The sequence below is a fragment of the Amblyomma mixtum genome, chromosome 3 (assembly GCF_055824585.1).
Source record: "Amblyomma mixtum isolate Tamu chromosome 3, ASM5582458v1, whole genome shotgun sequence".
Lineage (NCBI taxonomy): Eukaryota > Metazoa > Arthropoda > Arachnida > Ixodida > Ixodidae > Amblyomma > Amblyomma mixtum.
Genome location: NC_143014.1, coordinates 83,673,927 through 83,690,794, shown reverse-complemented (window position 1 = coordinate 83,690,794; position 16,868 = coordinate 83,673,927). Strand labels below are relative to the sequence as shown.

Genomic DNA, 16,868 nt, shown 5'->3' with positions numbered 1-16,868 from the left:
CGCTTTGCTTCGCTCACTCTACAGAGCACCCCGCGCCCCCTTTGCCACTCCCGACTGGACACTAAGGCATTTTGTAAAGTTTCGCAATCATTCAGATATCCTGAAATGACATTACATTTCCAGCTCTCAATCAGCGGCGACTCGTGCTACCGGTCGCCTGCACCTCCCCAAGGAATGATGCAACGTGTAGTCATGTGGCGGGCGAACGGGAACGAGCAAAGGCATGGGGAACGGAGCCCAGAGCATCTACAGCGGGAAACGGCGAACGCATGCAGAAACAAGTGCTCTAAGTGGCTTTCGTCCGGCTGCGAACGCTCTGAGAGGGACAGAATTCTCGTAGATGAGCGTCGTGTTTACAGTTGCGCGGATATGGTACAGAGTGGAAGCCTGAAGTGCTCGGTTTATATATATGTGCGTGCTCAGTGCGTATGCTCTTAGCATTCGTAAACGCGGCGCTCCTGTCCAAGTACGCAAAGTGCCAGGTATGCATATGAAAGCACTGTTAGCGAATTCAGGACACTACGAATAAGTTGGTACTATAACAGCCGTTCCGAAACCTCGGGCTAAATATGCGCCACCAATCCCTTGAAAAAGTGCATTGACTGGCACCCTCAAAAACAGCAGTAATGACTTCTTGCGAATATAATCACGCAAAAAAACTGACCGCCACTTGCTGGCTTTCAGTGCACCCTTTTGCATCACACTCATTCATTCTCGTCCTTCCTCTCTCGCAATCTCTACACTCTAAACAAGAATACGCCTGTATGGGAGTAAGAAAGAAACCAGCCCTTTAGCGTCCTCCCTATTAAAAAAAAGGGAGGGCGCTGCGTAATACGCTTGTTCACCTGCACCAATGAAAGGAAAAATAGAATAAATTCCGCGAAAAAAAAAAAACGGTCACATGAGCCCGCGTTCGCTTTTTATTTTGCAGTAAGAAACAGCATATAGCTGCTAAGAAACATGCATACAGGCAGATGAGTTCACAGGTTCAGTAATGTATATTCCGTTTCGCTATCTGTGGTATATCACCGCACTAGTGTTTCTAGACGCTCTTGCATATTGTGAAATTATCATGTCCTAAATAAATCAGGGCTATGCTGCACTCGAAATTCTATAGACTGGCTTGATTTCACGGTATCATGCCCAGACGATGCCGAAAAAGACAGTGACAAACTTACAAACTGCAGCCAATGACGCGCTTGAGATGCATACAAATGTAAAGATATATGTGGATTCCATAACAAGAGATCTTTCTGACAGTGTCCTGCTAATATTTGCACTTCATGCGAAAGTGCTCGAACTAAATTCCTGGTGTATACGCACTATTATACCGGGTGTTTCTCCTCAGATGTTCGGCGATTTTAGTTTTAAAAATAGGTTCATTGAGTTAGAAAAGCGATTTTTTTTGGGCATCGCATTGTCAGCGGTGTAACGCATCAGAAAGCTAGCAGGCTGGTTAACGAATAATGAATAGCTAATTTTTAACTATTACTGTTAGTGTCCTTGTTTATAACGAAGCATGTAGCCCACCGCAGGTAATATCCCTATCAGTAATTAGAATTTAGGAAACGCAGTTACCCTCGGCGCTGCGGTACAACAAATTCTGCCTACATCGCGCCAAAATAAATGTACTTTCGAAAAGCTTGCAGGCAAAGCAACCCTTCTAGTGCACGTAACGGCGCCAAAATAGCCAAAACTTTTTGAGCCACAGCGCTGGGGATAACTGCGGTTTCGAAACGTTGAAAACCGATGTGCATATGACTTACGATGGGCTGCACGCCTCTCAATAAAATAAGGAGACTGACAGTAACATTTGTTTACAACGCAATATTAGTTAACCAGCCTAGAAGTTTGCACGTCTTAGCTGTATTCTGATGCGCTTCACTGCTGACAATGATATGCGAGAAAAAAAAACGCTGTTCTAAGTAAAAAGCCCATTTTTAAAAACTGCAGAAAAATATTCGGTAGAACCTGGTATTACTGAGAAGAGCTGCGAGGCAAACACGGGCAGCACTTCCAGGAGCGAGAACTGATTCGTGCAGCCAAGGTCACTGCATTTCCTGGCAGCGCTACCCGTGGTTGCCAGGCAACACTTCCGGGTAATAGTGCGTGTACAACAAGTACGGTCAAAAATGAATCGTGAACTATAAATGGGTGCATTACACTTATATACAGCAACCAATGAACCTTATGAGTACCCACTTTGCTGACACTTTTTGGAACCCGCCAAGCTAAAACCGGGCCAGTTGGTTGATCATTATGCAAATGTATGCGCTTGTGTGTGTGTGTGTGTGTGTGTGTGTGTGTGTGTGTGTGTGTGTGTGTGTGTGTGTGTGTGTGTGTGTGTGTGTGTGTGTGTGTGCGTGCGTGCGTGCGTGCGTGCGTGCGTGCGTGCGTGCGTGCGTGCGTGCGTGCGTGCGTGCGTGCGTGCGGGGGGGGTTGTGTCGCTTATAGGTAACTTTTTGGAAACAGGAGAAAGCTTTTGCACATTCACGCGTATGTTTCTAATTCTGGGAAATATGCGTACGCCGGACACGTTCCGTAAGGTGATGCAATAGGCGTACGACGGATAAAAACATTTATGTGAAAACAATCAAAAACACACATATTTCACGTGCGTTCTGAATAGTGCCGACAAAGAAGGCATTCAGGCGCATTGACTTAACACCACGAGTGAACTATAGCAACAGTCACCTCCAAGTAATCATTGTCAGCGGATAAATAAGATAGCATTCACAGTGCGAGACGAGCGCCATCTATCTACTGTGCCTTGAGGCGAACAGAGCTGCCAGCGAAGCCAAATGCGAGTTTGAACCAGAGGGGAGATGACAGGCGTTCCGTAGGCCTTCCTTTCTCGCGCGTGAAAAGACCCGTTTCCCTCCCGCGACCTCTGTCGGTTCCTTGGCGTACTTTTCGTTCCCCGCCACGGAAAACCAGCGCCACTTCCCCATTCAAGAGAAGCCTACGAGCGGGGCGTCACCTCCCGTGGTCCCGCTTTGCTTTCCGTGTGTTCAAACTCTTGCCTCCTTTTTTTTTTTTTCTGCCGTTCGAACTCCTCCCCCGTCTTCCTGCGCGGACTTTTGCCCTTGCAACTTTTCTTTTGCTCTAGTCACCGCTCTCTGCCCTGTTCACAAACGACTCCCAAGCGTACTCGGCTTCTATTACTGGGCCGGGCTTTGGACGATTCTTGTCTATGTGGCGGGCACCGAGCGCCTCCTGGGATGCGACAGCGGAACTGCGGCTGGACACGAGGGCAGACACTTTCGCGGTCTCGAAATTTTATTACTTGTGGTCAGGCTCGCGATATAAAGAGCGCCGAATATTTGATCTCAAAAAGCGCATGGAAAGCGCGGCGCTTTATGTAAATGCCATATTAGGGTGCCTCGATGCAGATTCCTTGCTGCATCGAGACACTCTAGTATTACATCGCACAACGCCACACTCGAAAGGGAAGCCAAACTTCGCTTATTTAGTAAATGGCTAACGCTTTTCTCTTCTTGCTTTTCTCGTCTCCACCGAGCCAAAGAAAGCATCAGGGAAGCAACGTACAAATCTGGCTTTTGCCGAAGACACGCGAAGCCGTGGGCTCGGGTTCTAGCAGCTAGGCATACACGGCTTTTCACTGGCTTGCCCCGATTATGTGTTTCCTCTTGCGTGTGCTGCAGGGGTGCAACAGGCATCGCTTTGTGTGCCACGTTCGGCATGTGAGAGGATCAATCTTGTTGTCGGCACACGCTGCACGTGGTGCGTGAGTATGGCCCGAATGTGTGTAGCTATGTAACGATCATTCACTGTGACAGGCCCAAGGCAGCTACTCCTTCTGTTTGCAAGTAATCAGTCTCCTGAAGCGCGGCAAAGAGAAATCACCTGAACCTTAGCAACCATACGCAGCTGGGAACACGGACTGCGGCGTCCATGCCTTCTCTCTGCTTCGAGAAACAAGATTTCTTTCGCACCAGGCTTACGAAAAATGCCGAACCCTCTATCGCTGGTGCCGAAGCGGCACAAGAGTATGTACGTGACCGGGCGGGGACGCACGACCGAAAATAGCTTGAACAGAGAGGGTACCTTCTCGTACAAGCTGCACTGCGGAAATGCCTATGAGGACCCGGACCAAGGGACAAAATACATGCTTACAGAGAGGCGGCAGACTAATAATTGTTGTCAGCCTGCGTCCACATGCGAGTGCCGTACTTTCCATTCTTGGTCCCAGCACAGCGACTTCCCTGCAGAGGAACCAGCCCAAGATGGGCACATCCCAATCCAGCCAATGGAGAGCATACCTTTGCGAAGGTATCGACTTCAGAATGGCAGTGTATGACGCGGAGGCCAATCTAGCGGAGGCCGCGCGTTTTCAGAGCGCGCAGAGCAGCCTCGCACCGTCCTCTCAAAGCTGCGGCGGCGGCCGTGTCGCCTACGGAGGAGGACGACTGCGGCCGTGTGTGCCTGTATAGTGTTTGCCAACATAGCCGCAGTGATAATTACCGAATTAAGTGGAATGAAGACACACAGCAAGAGCGGCGAAACAAAAGCCTCGCGGAGCTGCCTGACATACGCGCAGCGCTTTTACACTGCGCGCGCGACGCTCGCTTCCAATTTGGCCATGATTGTTTGCAGCCATGATTGTTCGAATTTGGCGGCGTAATTGCACTGCTCTTATTGTGTGGCCGCGCTGCTCGTCTTCGCCTCGCTTTGTTACTCGCGCTGCCCCGCGTTTTAGTCTCTTCTTTCTGTTTCTCTTCATCTGGCGCGGCTCTCGGTTTTATGAGCGGCTACCTCTGCAGCCGAGGAACAATGGCCGCGCTCAAATGCCGCTGCCCCGAGAAGGCACCTGGAAACGCCGAAACGCCTCGCTGGAGCGGCTGGGCATTATTCTTGTTTATATCACTGTAATTGTACACAAGCAAATAACAAGCAAGCCGGCGTGATGTTTTCAAGCCCGTAAGAACATCTCTTTAGCCAGTGCCATCTTTCTCTGCGAGGACGCTGAACGCTCTTCCGCTCAAGTAACACAGGGGGGGGGGGGGGGGGGGGGGGGGGGGGGGGGGGCTCCCAGTGCCTTGGCCGAGGCAGCGAGTCTGCACGCTCCGCGCTTAAGCGCTCCGGTGACACGTAAGGGGAATATACGGGATAATGGCCCCACGCAGGCCGCCTCACGAGCCCAGCAGAGCTGCAAACAAAGTATGGCCTCTGCAAAGGCCGCATCAGCGCCAGCTCAGTGTTGTTTGGATTCAGCGGTTGTCAAGCGCCACTTACGTATGTCACAAAGCACCCGCGGATGACGTTAACGCTCGGTAAATACTGCGCATTAACGGCCCGCGGTTCTCTGCTACTTTACATTTCTTACGTTCTCATTAGACGTCGAAGTTACTATGGATTGCCAGTGGTGGTGAGCTTCAGTCATTCAAACAGCACCGCAGCATGCCGTGACGTATACCTTGGCTCGTTCCTTTGGATCACCTAAGAGAGCTACGAGAGGGCACAGCTTCATTTTTGCAAATTACCGAGCTTAATGCGGTTTGTGGCTGCAAAAACAGCTTGCTTCTGTCGCGCGAAATATGTGAAAACCATTACTTTCTCTTTTGTTGACCTATATTTTAGCAGCACTACTCCTCATCTTGTCTCCAGTTACTTTTTACGCTTGCAGGCCATTCAGTACAACTGGCTGGTTTCGGTTAAAACGTCCACAGAGTCAAGAATGGCTCTAAGTGCCGAACTTTCTGTATATGTTCCCTGTGAGAGAGCCTCAACTTCTCAGGTGAGATAATGAACGTGAGCGGAATACAAAAAAGAGAAGGCGAATGAGGAGGCGGCAGTGAATGCGATGGAGTACCGTTGACGTCAAAAAATCTAGCCTCGCTGAAGACTGCTCTTAATTGCTCCGCCTAACGGTGTAATGGCCACCTGCTCGCAGCATTTGTTACTGAAGGCTAAATACCACTGTCGGAACTATTGTAATGTCCTGATGATCAATGATGCCGTCAGCTGAACAGCCAATGCGAAAATGTGAACCTATATATTTTGCTACAGTTTCCTGCGATACGTTTGTTCGCCCTACAAAGACTGAATGTATATTTGCTGCATAAGTGCAGCAGCTCGTTTCCGAGCACGTCTCAAGAATCACCTGTCACGCGCTAGGAGAAAGTGACTGGTGGGACGAGCCCCCCGCGCTCCCTATGCTTGCATAGATCTTTGAAAAGAACGCGAAAAAGTGACAGTGCGGCAGTTAAGTTAGCAAGGAAAGTGAAGAGCAGGTGCCGATCAGGGTACATTTCAACATGACACAGGCCAGTTATATCGAAGGTAGTTGAAGCGACAGGAATGAAAGGAAGAAGCAAAACGAAAAAAAAAGGAGGGGGGGGGGGGAGGGGGGAAGCTAGCTGCTCTCGGTGGAGGTCCACCAGATATGAAATAAAATAATTGATGGCAGATGTATGTGCCTGGAACGAAAATTAAAGTAAACCTTACTTTTGGCTCCAAGTTCAACAGCCAGCTTCCGATGTTGATGCCATCGCTCGGCGACAAGACCAAGTATGCGCCACGCGTACGGCTTCGCTCGACTCAGCTAGGACCAATAATAGCGGCAATTCTGTACTTGCTGTCGCTAAAATGACGCCACTAGTCCCGCTCTGCACGGAATATGGAACCAACCACACTCAAGCCGCTTCTGTCATAAAAAAAAAGAAAGATATGTGCGTAAACGCGCAGGAAATGCGCTGAACATGTAAAGACTCATGACTGCCAGTTACTGCAGGAAGCAAATGAACAAAGCATAAAATTAGCTTTACCGCTTGAGACGTACATGCTTCAGTGGCAAAAATGCGTCATCCTTCAAGAACCAGCAAAAAAAGAAAAAGAACTTATAAACACGCGAAGGCTAGCATTAAAGTTTAAACTCTTTGAACGAATAAGGACACACGAAATTTTTTCCTGTTGGATATTCTATTTGTGGCGCAAGAAAAATGCGGGCATGCTGACACACGGTACTTTTCACTTTCTGTTTTAAGGAAGTCTCCCTATTTCTGAGGCAAGAAATAGGCCAAGTAAAGGGCTTGGAATAATATTCGAAGCCGCGCGTGGAACGCAAGTGGCTGATGGATACAGCGACACGTGTGAAATTATGCGCTAATTTCCCGCCATTTCCCTATGTGCGTGCTTGCACGCACGTACATTGGCTGTAGCTTTTCGATGTTACGGATACAGTCGTCATATTCAACTCGCGACATCACCTTCTCTCGGTTCTCTTCACTGTTTTCTTTTCCTTGATAGCACTCGAATACCCACCTCCTCCGATGTGCACTTCTCGTCACCTTTCTGTCACCTCTCGGCGTTCCTTGAAGTGTCCAATATTCCCTTCGCATTTTACGCTAGACTCAAACTAGGCGAAACTTACAAGTAACACCGCACTCAGCGAACAGCACACGTCAGGGCTAGCTCCGGCATTTCAGTGAAACTCAAGTAGCTCGCTCCCGAGTCGTTCCTTGCACATCAGCTCCAGATTGTTGCTCAACCCCCCACTACAGTTTCACATCGGGCGTCTGGGACACGCAGAGAGCAAAATACGAAGCTCGGCGCAGTAGCCGGAGGACGCGGCCCGCGGCTCGTCCTTGAAGGCGCGCGGTTTTCATCATCGCGAGGAGCCGAGCTCCCTATAGCGGACGCGCCCTATCTCCGTCATCGCGCATGCAGGCACGCACCCCGAGCTTACATGCGCTGCGGTGCAGGCCGGTCGCGAACTACTTGGAGAGAATGTTTAATTGCCAGCGAGGCTGATCAGAAGTCTGATGAGTGCTGGAGATTTCGCGAAACGATCTGTCAACGCCGTGGTTTACTTACACACTACGCCTGCTTTCGCGGGAGCAGGAATGTAATGAGCGAATTACAAAGTCTTCGGTGTCTTCATCACGGCCTCCCTCCGCAAGCCGGTACCCTAGACAGCTTAAACGAGTAGTTAAGAAAAAAACAAAAAACGAAAGCGTACATGCGCAGCGAATGCAGTTGTCTGCGAACATGCCTAATTAACTACATCTCCCGAATACATCATCAACCCCTGAGCTACATGGTGCACATAGTTTAGGCGGAAACTCATTTGTAGGTATTAAAGCTGGCTCAGTTGACACTCTTCTTAGACATCAATCAACAGCAGCGAACTAACGGCGATGTCGGCGTAGGATATTTAGATATATCGATGTCGATGTTCAGTGCATTTGGATGTATGCTGAGGTATAACGACTAAACACAACATTGACCTAGCATGTTTTCTTTTCGCTAGCCAGTTACCTCCGTCAAAAGTGCAGCCTCAAACCTTCCACTTCAACCAGCGACCAGGATCTGGCAGTCATATTAATGTTTTTTCTCGCTCTCTCCCTATAAAGCCAAGAAAGCTTCATCTTTCAGCTTTAAGACGTCAGCGAACATGTCCAGATGTTACCAGTCAACCTGATTTGAAGGACCCACCAAGGTGCAATTTTCTTGAGCAGCAAGCAGCTAAAAAGCGACGTGATTGACAGATCGCCTCGGGTTAAAGAAACATTGAGGACGACTCCATCCAAGATTTGTTTTCAGTAAAAAATCCATTCTGCGGCTCTTTCTGGCTTCGTTCATGTTTGTCCAACCGAAAAAAAAAAAGAAATTTTTGGAAAAGAATATTGGATTTAAAAATTTTCCCGCCCCTGAATTCACACTCGTGACTTCCCATGTCAAAAAAAAAAAAAAAAAACTCCGTGGTCACCGGTGGGAGAAAAAAGCGATGCTTCCTAGCACCAGAGATGCGCGGTGAAATTTATCTTGTCTCACCACAGCTTGCTCGCGAAAACGGCCGGCGTGAGCGACATCTGAGCTTCATTTTTTTTTTCTTCGCTTTCCTAGCTTACTTAAGCTCCGTTTTCCGTGAAGTACTGTCTTTGTCGTTAGAAAGTTGTGATACATTGATAAAAGCCAACTTAAATTTGTCCTCAGCGTCCCATTAAATAATGTGATGATACGATTTAGGAGGCTGCACCACTGTGACATTGAAGTCGCGGGAAGATAAAATCGACTTTATATCTTTATTTGTAAAAATTTCCATCAGAACTGACAACTTTTCTTTACAGGCATCGCCAATCGAATCGCGCTTACGAGCGCATTCCTGTTCATTAGGACACACGTACATAATATACACGTCACTATGTGCACTATGAACAGCTTTTGTGAAAAGTCTCATGGTTTGTTTTCCGGCTGTGCAGGGGCACTTATACCAGCAACGCCTAGAAGATATGAATCTCTGCAAGGTGAGATGAACCTTCGTCATTAACTTTTAGGTCTTTTGGTTCATAAGGGGCAGCTGCATCACTTTTTTGAGAATTCCACGATATTCAAGGATTTCGATCTACACAGTCGCGCCTCGTTAATATAGAAACTTTAAATCTCGAGCAAAAGTGTCCATAAAGCCAGTCGTCCGTAATAACGGATCATGAAGAACCAAAGAAAGTGATCTGAAACAAAGCCATTTATGATTGCGGACTACTTCTCGGCATATGGGCACACCTGAAGTGGAAATTGGGAAACAATGGAAGCTACAGGAGATTCTTCGGGTCGCCATTTAGAATCCCGTTTGGAGCACCTAGTGATCCATGAGACGCGTTATGGCGCTTCTTGGCGTGATGAAGTGTCCCCTACTGCGACTGTTCGCATCTAAAGAACTCTTTGTTCACTCTGCTGACAGTTGTTGAATGTGGTTTTCAACGTAGCGCACAGTAAGAATTTTTTTTTTCTCAGCCATTCATGCAGTGCAGCAAATAGTAAGGCGCGTCGACCGGGCAGCTAGCCACTGTATAGAGTGAAACTACGCAGAAAAAAAAAGGCCTTTACTACGGCATTTGCACTTTCGCACTGTCCTTCGCTGGTGTTCTGCATTCAAAATACAAAGGCCGGCCAATCTGGCAGAGGCACTTGGGATTTTTTCTCATCGCTGTCCGTGTTAACGGGACGAAAATACATGGGTCTCAATGATCTTCGTACATTTTCACCTTGCCTTCCGGAGAGCGAGTTTCCTTATCAACGAGGCCAAATACATTGAAAAAGTTTGGTTCCCGCAAAAACTCCACAATTCGAGTCCATATTTACGGGGGTCGTAATAACGAGGCACGACTGCATAGGCTTTAAGTAAAGCATGCACAGTTTCTTTTTTTCTTGTTCCAGATTTTTAAACGGTGACGCAGTTGATGATTAAATCTCAGGCTTCTCCTCACAGCATTGGAGGAGTTCGGAGAGGCTTGGTGATGACGTCACGGACGGGGACATTTAAAATTTCCCCTTCTTTCGCCCACAACTATAGCCATGATCGGATGTCGCCAAACAACGCTCCGCAGGCGCTGTCTTCGATGGTGTTGGTGTTTTTTCCTTCAAAGAGAGTTTCAAAACTTATAATCGGCGATTACGTCATCATCTCTAACCCTAGCCCAAAAAGAGTTTGCATGCCTTGCCTGCAAGTTCCACACATCCCATACGTTTAACCTGTCCAATGCTAAAACCTCTTCAGTTGCTTTCTAAGGATGCCGCAAGGGTTCTAATATGGGGGTCATAAACAAGCTATGTGACCCCAAAACTATTGATCAAGGCTGTACATATTTACTTAGTACTATGCACAGGTGCAGCCACAATCACACAGTACACGCTTCGGCGTATGAACGTTTCTAATGGGTCGTGCAGAGATAACAACAAGGTTTCTTGGGTTTATATCGAAGCGCACCAGCGGCATTCTCGTATATGTATAAAGTATACGCCCTAATTAATATTCGCTTGGAAAGGCGTCAGAGTAGTTTTATCGGCGAAGCGTGAAGCCTAATACTATGACCACGACTGTACACGTTATACAACTGCCTTGCGCATTTAAAGCGAGAGCGCATTTGCTATTTTCGTCAGATAGTGAACCGAAGCTCAAATTTACGTTATCATGCAAGAAAAAAATGGGTCTTCTATTACGAAGTTTATGCTTCAGATATCTCGAATGCCTTAAAACAGCAAGGTGATGAATTCTGTCGTTTTAAGAACTATGTGTGATGCTCCCAAGCATGCACAACCATCCTCACGATCTCTACGTAAGCAAACTTGCATTAATCAAATTTATTTGACAGCCGGAGCTCCTTCACACTACTGGAATGCGCACTCATTCGCTCGGCAGTTGGTGCGAGGCTGTATTTAAGACTGCAAGTTACTAGTCACGGTTGTGGGCTTCAAACACGATGGGAAGGAACAGAAATGTGTGTGTATGTATATATATGTGCACTAGTTCAAAGACCCAGAAGCGACCACTTTGCGCAGTGTATCATTAAAGTCGTTGTTTAAAGGGGCTCAGAAACAACCTTCTGAGGAGAGTACATAAACTCGCTCAATCCCCACATCGTTTTGCCGTGAACACCTGGGACAAATAATACACTTATACACGCAGCAGAGAACCCGCAATCGCGCGCGAAAGTTGGCGAGCCCTACCCGGCGACTTTTTCATACTCGCTCTCTCCACCCTTTCACGCTCCTACGTACCTCTGTTAAGAGGTACCTACCAGGTTTTAGCCAGTACTGTGCTTTTACGATTAAAAAAATCCAGAAAGACGATTGCTTGCAACGTGGTGACCTCCAGGCGCCTCGTGGATCACGAGTAGCAAACACCCCTTTGTGGATCACCTAGCGGATGCTTCGCTAGAACTGGGCGCTCACCAAACAAAAGAGAAAGTATGAACGTGTGTATGTATGGACATGTAATTTCCACATTGCGCTGAGCATTAAGGAACCACTTGGTATGAGTAGAATATCATACCCATTGACATCCCATTGGACTAGCGGTTTCCACAAGCCAGAATGAGGGATGGAAGACGGAACCAACTTTGTCGTTTCACCGAAAGTACGCTACAACGAGATCCATCCTTCCGGGGCTCTATCATACGGCGTCCTACCCCGCCTCAGTACAGAGCAAGAGGGCCCGATCGTGCAAGTCCGGACTCCAAGCGACTGCATCGTGGTCGTTGCGAGGACGTGCGAGGCACGCGTCACGGAGCGCGTTCTTCCGGAAAGACTGGACGGCTCGCGCGGCCGTTAGCGGCGATCGAGTGCCGCTTCGGAAACGGATGCTGGCTTGATCAGGAATAGGACACGTTTCCTACTTGAGGTCGAAGGCGGCGTCCCAGCGGAGTGCGCCGATGACCCTTTCTTGGGGGATATTTCATTAGGCAGCCAGTGAGTATGAGTCGCCTCATTGCGCCCTGGGGAGGGTAACGTCTTTGTTATTGGCAGCTGGGGTGTCAGCGGGCAGGAAATGAAATTACCCCAATTCGGGCCGTCCCTGCCACGGGAGGCTCACGTATCCCCCTTCCGCTACACGGCGCTTCCCCGGCCACGCTCTCCGCGGAATACTAAAGGGGTCAAGCCATTGCGGCAATTCGGGTTACGGCTGCGCAGACGGCCGTCGCACGGTCAGCGCGACGGGGGTCGGACAAGGCTGCCACTGATTGCGAGCGGCTGCGGCCTGGCCGCTCTCCACTGACCGGCGGGAAATGCTGCTCGTTAGCCACGAGCAAGCGCGGGCGGTTTCCGCGCCGGACCCTCGGACGCCCTTCGCCGCCATATTTTATACAGCGCCGTGTGAAAGGCACGTGAGGTCAGGAAGCGCCAATTCTCCCTTTTGCTGCCCATTTTCGGCTCCTCGTACGACAACCACCGCTCTGGCACGCTTTCAATCAAGGATGCATCGCCTTCTGAGGCACGAAGCTTTGTACGTCACCGTGGGTGGTATCGGTTGTGGTCGCTCGTTCACGAGCATCGGTCTATTAGGAAGAGTGCCGGCAATTGCTTCGTCTCGGCGTCCCTATAGCGCGACAGCCTGCTTGGAGCCCCACGACTAGCGAAAGCCATGGAAGCTGAAGCGACACATTGCAAACCCAAAGAGACCTCACAAATCGCATCGTTACCTTCTCAACATGGTGTGCGAACACTCGGCAAATGTGACCCCCTAAATTGCCAAGACAAATGCACAAAATGTACCGAATAAGCAGTATAAAATTCCTTAATAAACTGCGGAGCTCAGTTGCAATTCTACTTATTATCAGAAACACGTACTTCAGTGGAGAGAAAGCGTCTGAAAATGAATCCACGCTAGTATGACAAAGGGGCAGCGATGTAAGTGGAATCGCCAATTGGATCGAGTGATTGCCAACCAAGTCGGGCGTGCTGGGAGGAAGACTTATTCCGAATTATTCATAAGACTGCCTTGATTTATAAATGGGGGTTGGACTTTTGGGGGGTTTATTTTTTTTTTAATTCGGCGGACTTTATTTGTTATTTGTTCCAGAACGCAGTTTTCGTTTGATGATGTATAATGTGGCATTATTGCGTGGTCAAAAGTCACTCAGAGTATGGCTTGGTCATTTTGCCGGCATGAGCAGTCAAATTACCATTAATAGCGCACAAACGGTCGTACATACAGCTGTGCTTGTAGATGTAAATCATATCACCATTAAAAAAAAGGCGGAAGTTACATGATGCAACTATCAGACAAAAAGGCGGATGTAGTTTACTTCTAAATACTGGGTAGTCATGCTATCGTTGGTCTGTTGCGCGGGGTTGAGCGAGAAGGAGAGGAATCACGTGGTCTACGTGATCACTACAGCGATGGAACTGTCGCTGAGCTGTTGCGACAAACACAACACGACACTTTTTCGTGACCCTCATGCATGACAGTATATATGCAGTTGAAAACATACTCAGCTAAGTAACTGCCTTTAACGTCTGATGACAGTGAACAGCACTAAGCTAGCAGACGACGCTGTGCCAGTAGTGGCGGCTATATGGGTCTGCAGAGGCGTGTAAGGTAGCGGAGCAATTCCTGAAAACATACAATAACTGTGCTATTTAATCCAACGGTAACATTTTCTCGCCACACCCCTGGCTTCCGTGCCATGTTATCTTCTCATTTCGCTGAGCTTAACTGCTAGTCAACAGCCAGTAAGCTGCTGGTGGGAATGTCAAGCATACTGTCTCTTTTGGCTAAAACCGAGTTTCGAAAACTGAATTCGGCGTCCTTTTATCGGTGTTTTTCGGTTCAAAACCAAAACGTCCAACCACCAGTTATAAACAACTTTATCTCCCAAAGACTAATTACTCGCTGTTTTCAGGACAGGACGGATCGATTTGTGACATCGCATTTTTCGGCTGGTACTGGATGAAGCGCGGAAATCGGCAGCAATTTCGTAATCTGGGAGAACTGCAAAAACTTCTCAGGTCGTTCGAACAAGCCAGGCCAAGTGCTTATTTACCTACCCTTTTCCTGGCGCCCACGGCAACGTAACCGAGAAATCGTTTCAGCACAAACGCAAAGAAATCGCAGATCAACCCTGCAGCTAAAACGCGAGTAAGAAATCAAGTAAAAGTCTCATGAAGTCGTATATGTAAGTTAGACTTGTGGTTGGCCGGAGCCCATTTGTTTGGCAATCACAATAGCGAGTGAGAGGCAGCCAAATGGGTCGCCCAGCCAAGAAGCCGTATATACGCAATAAAAGCTCCGCGAATTCGGCCCCTAAGCATCGAAATGCAGTTTACCTTGATGCACAGATTTCTGTCTTCCCCGCTATCTGCCGTGGTGGAACTTGTTTTGGTCAACCAGGGCGCTAGATCCTCAGTCGTGACATCTCAAGGAACCCTGTAAAGAACCACACAGCAACCCATGTACACTGTTCTTTTCTAAAAATATCAACAAATGTCACATCACCTATTCACAGTAGTTTTGGTCTTAGCGATGTTATGCATAGCATTCTAGTAAGGTTACATTTCGTGAAGCCCTCTAGAACACACTGTTAGTACTATTTCTAACAGTGCATATTCACTAACTAGCCAAGCTACGAGTGTATATCAGTTGTAAATATAGGAAAGACAAAAAGCTAAGCATTTGCAAATGTTTACTACAGCAAGGGACATCTTCAATAATTTTACGTGGCGTACAGTAGAGTAGATTCTTGACTGCAAAAACCAAAAGCAATACTTCGCATACGATTCGTAAAACGAATACATTGTAAAAGGGAAAGAAAACACCTTTCCGCACGACCAAAACTCAGACTAAAAAAACCCCGTCGCATGTACTATTTGCTTTCGCCTTTCTTTTATTCAATTTTTGAATTTAAACAGCCCCACCTGAGGATGTTATTCTGCCCCCTGAGGAGAAGTGCGTCGTCTGACCACTCAAAAATTGTCAGACTGAATCTCGTGCTTCCTCTAACCATTACAAAAAAAGTTTTAGACTGTCTATAGAGTGTCTATAGACTTCTGTGTATAAAGTCTATAGATTGTCTATAGACAAATCCTAGACAACAGTCTATAGGCAATACAAATGCCATGGACAGTCTATAGACAATCTATATATTTATGGCCATACACTTTTAGTAGACTTTTGTCTATAGACTATGAATAGACAAAAATCAATATCTATAGGAAGTCAACAGAGTCAATAAGAAGTCTATAGACTGTCTATAGACCATTTTTATAAGGGAAGAGGGCAAGAAGGGAGAGAGAACTTCTATGCAATTGCGTCGGTCGGTGTACCTATCGGTGTATCGTGCTAATGTTATGAGTGCGTGAAGACCAACGCCACTGAAGCATTTTTAGAGTGGCAGCAATATAACATATTTGGTGCAGAATAGAAAACGCCTGTAGCGCTGCAAAAAAAAAAAAAAATAAAGTATGGTGCTAAATATAACTTTCCGCATTAACCATGAAATGCCTCATATGAGTGCCGCTCCTCACTGCCGATACCATGCAGCCTGTGAAGTAATGGAGGGTAGATCAATTTGATAAGATGATATGGCTGCCGAACATCTCGAGGTCTTGAGAACGTAACGAGCCGGTGGCCTTTTCTACGACGCGCGGCCTGAACAGCAGTGCTTGAGCCGTAGGTACTCTCGTGAGGCCTTTTGTAAAGCGGAATTTCGCGACACTGGGAACTGGAAGCAGAAATGGACGCAAGACTGAAAATATCGCATGTATACGTCGCTTTGTGCTCGGGTACAAAGAACAACCGTTCACAGCGCAGTCACTGAAATAATACTGATGGCGTGACGAAAAGCAAGAGGAAATGAAAAGTGACAAGAAAGGTCGCCAGGGCATGTTTAGTTTAGTTTATTGGGTTTTAACATCCCAATGCGACACAGGCTAAAAGGGACACCGTAGTGAAGGGCTCCGGAAATTTCGATCACCTGGGGTTCTTTAACGTGCACTGACATAGCAGAGCACACGGGCCTCGAGAATTTCGCCTTCATCGAAATTCGACCGCCGCGGCCGGGATCGAACCCCCGTTTTTCGGATCAGCAGCCGAGCGCCATAACCACTGAGCCACCGAAGCGGCTTCATGAGCCCAATTGGCTGCCCTATTGGGTTTCGGGTCAGGGCCAGGGCATGTGACACGCTGAAATGGCACCCTGTATCTGTACGTGTTACATGCACTCATTTATTTATTTATTTACTTATTTACCTACAATCCCTATCAACGTGACAGAGGGAGTACGTGCTAGCACTCAACAACATCATCATCATCATCATCAGCCTGACTACACCCACTGCAGGGCAAAGGCCTCTCCCATGTCTCTCCAATTAACCATGTCCTTTTTCAGTTGCCGCCACTGTATACCCGCAAACTTCTTAATCTCATCCGCCCACCTAACTTTCTGCCGTCCCCTGCTACGTTTGCTTTCTCTTGGAATCCACTCCGCTACCCTTAAGGACCAGCGGTTATCCTGCCTTCGCATTACATGCCCTGCCCAAGCCCATTTCTTCCTCTTGATTTCAACTAAGATGTCATTAACCCGCGTTTGTTCCCTCACCCACTCCGCCCTCTTCCGATCTCTTAACGT

The 16,868-nt window shown here is 47.7% G+C and overlaps 1 protein-coding gene across 2 annotated transcripts in view; it reads right to left on the bottom strand.

Annotated features, from left to right (window-relative positions):
* Nucleotides 1-16,868, bottom strand: part of LOC149350820 (uncharacterized) — a 130,075-nt gene that overhangs the window by 40,693 nt on the left and 72,514 nt on the right. For both annotated transcript variants that reach the window (XM_089579973.1, XM_089579972.1), the window contains exon 2: nt 14,569-14,668. The gene's annotated coding sequence lies outside the window, so the exon portion shown is untranslated. The remainder of the gene's footprint in view (nt 1-14,568; nt 14,669-16,868) is intronic.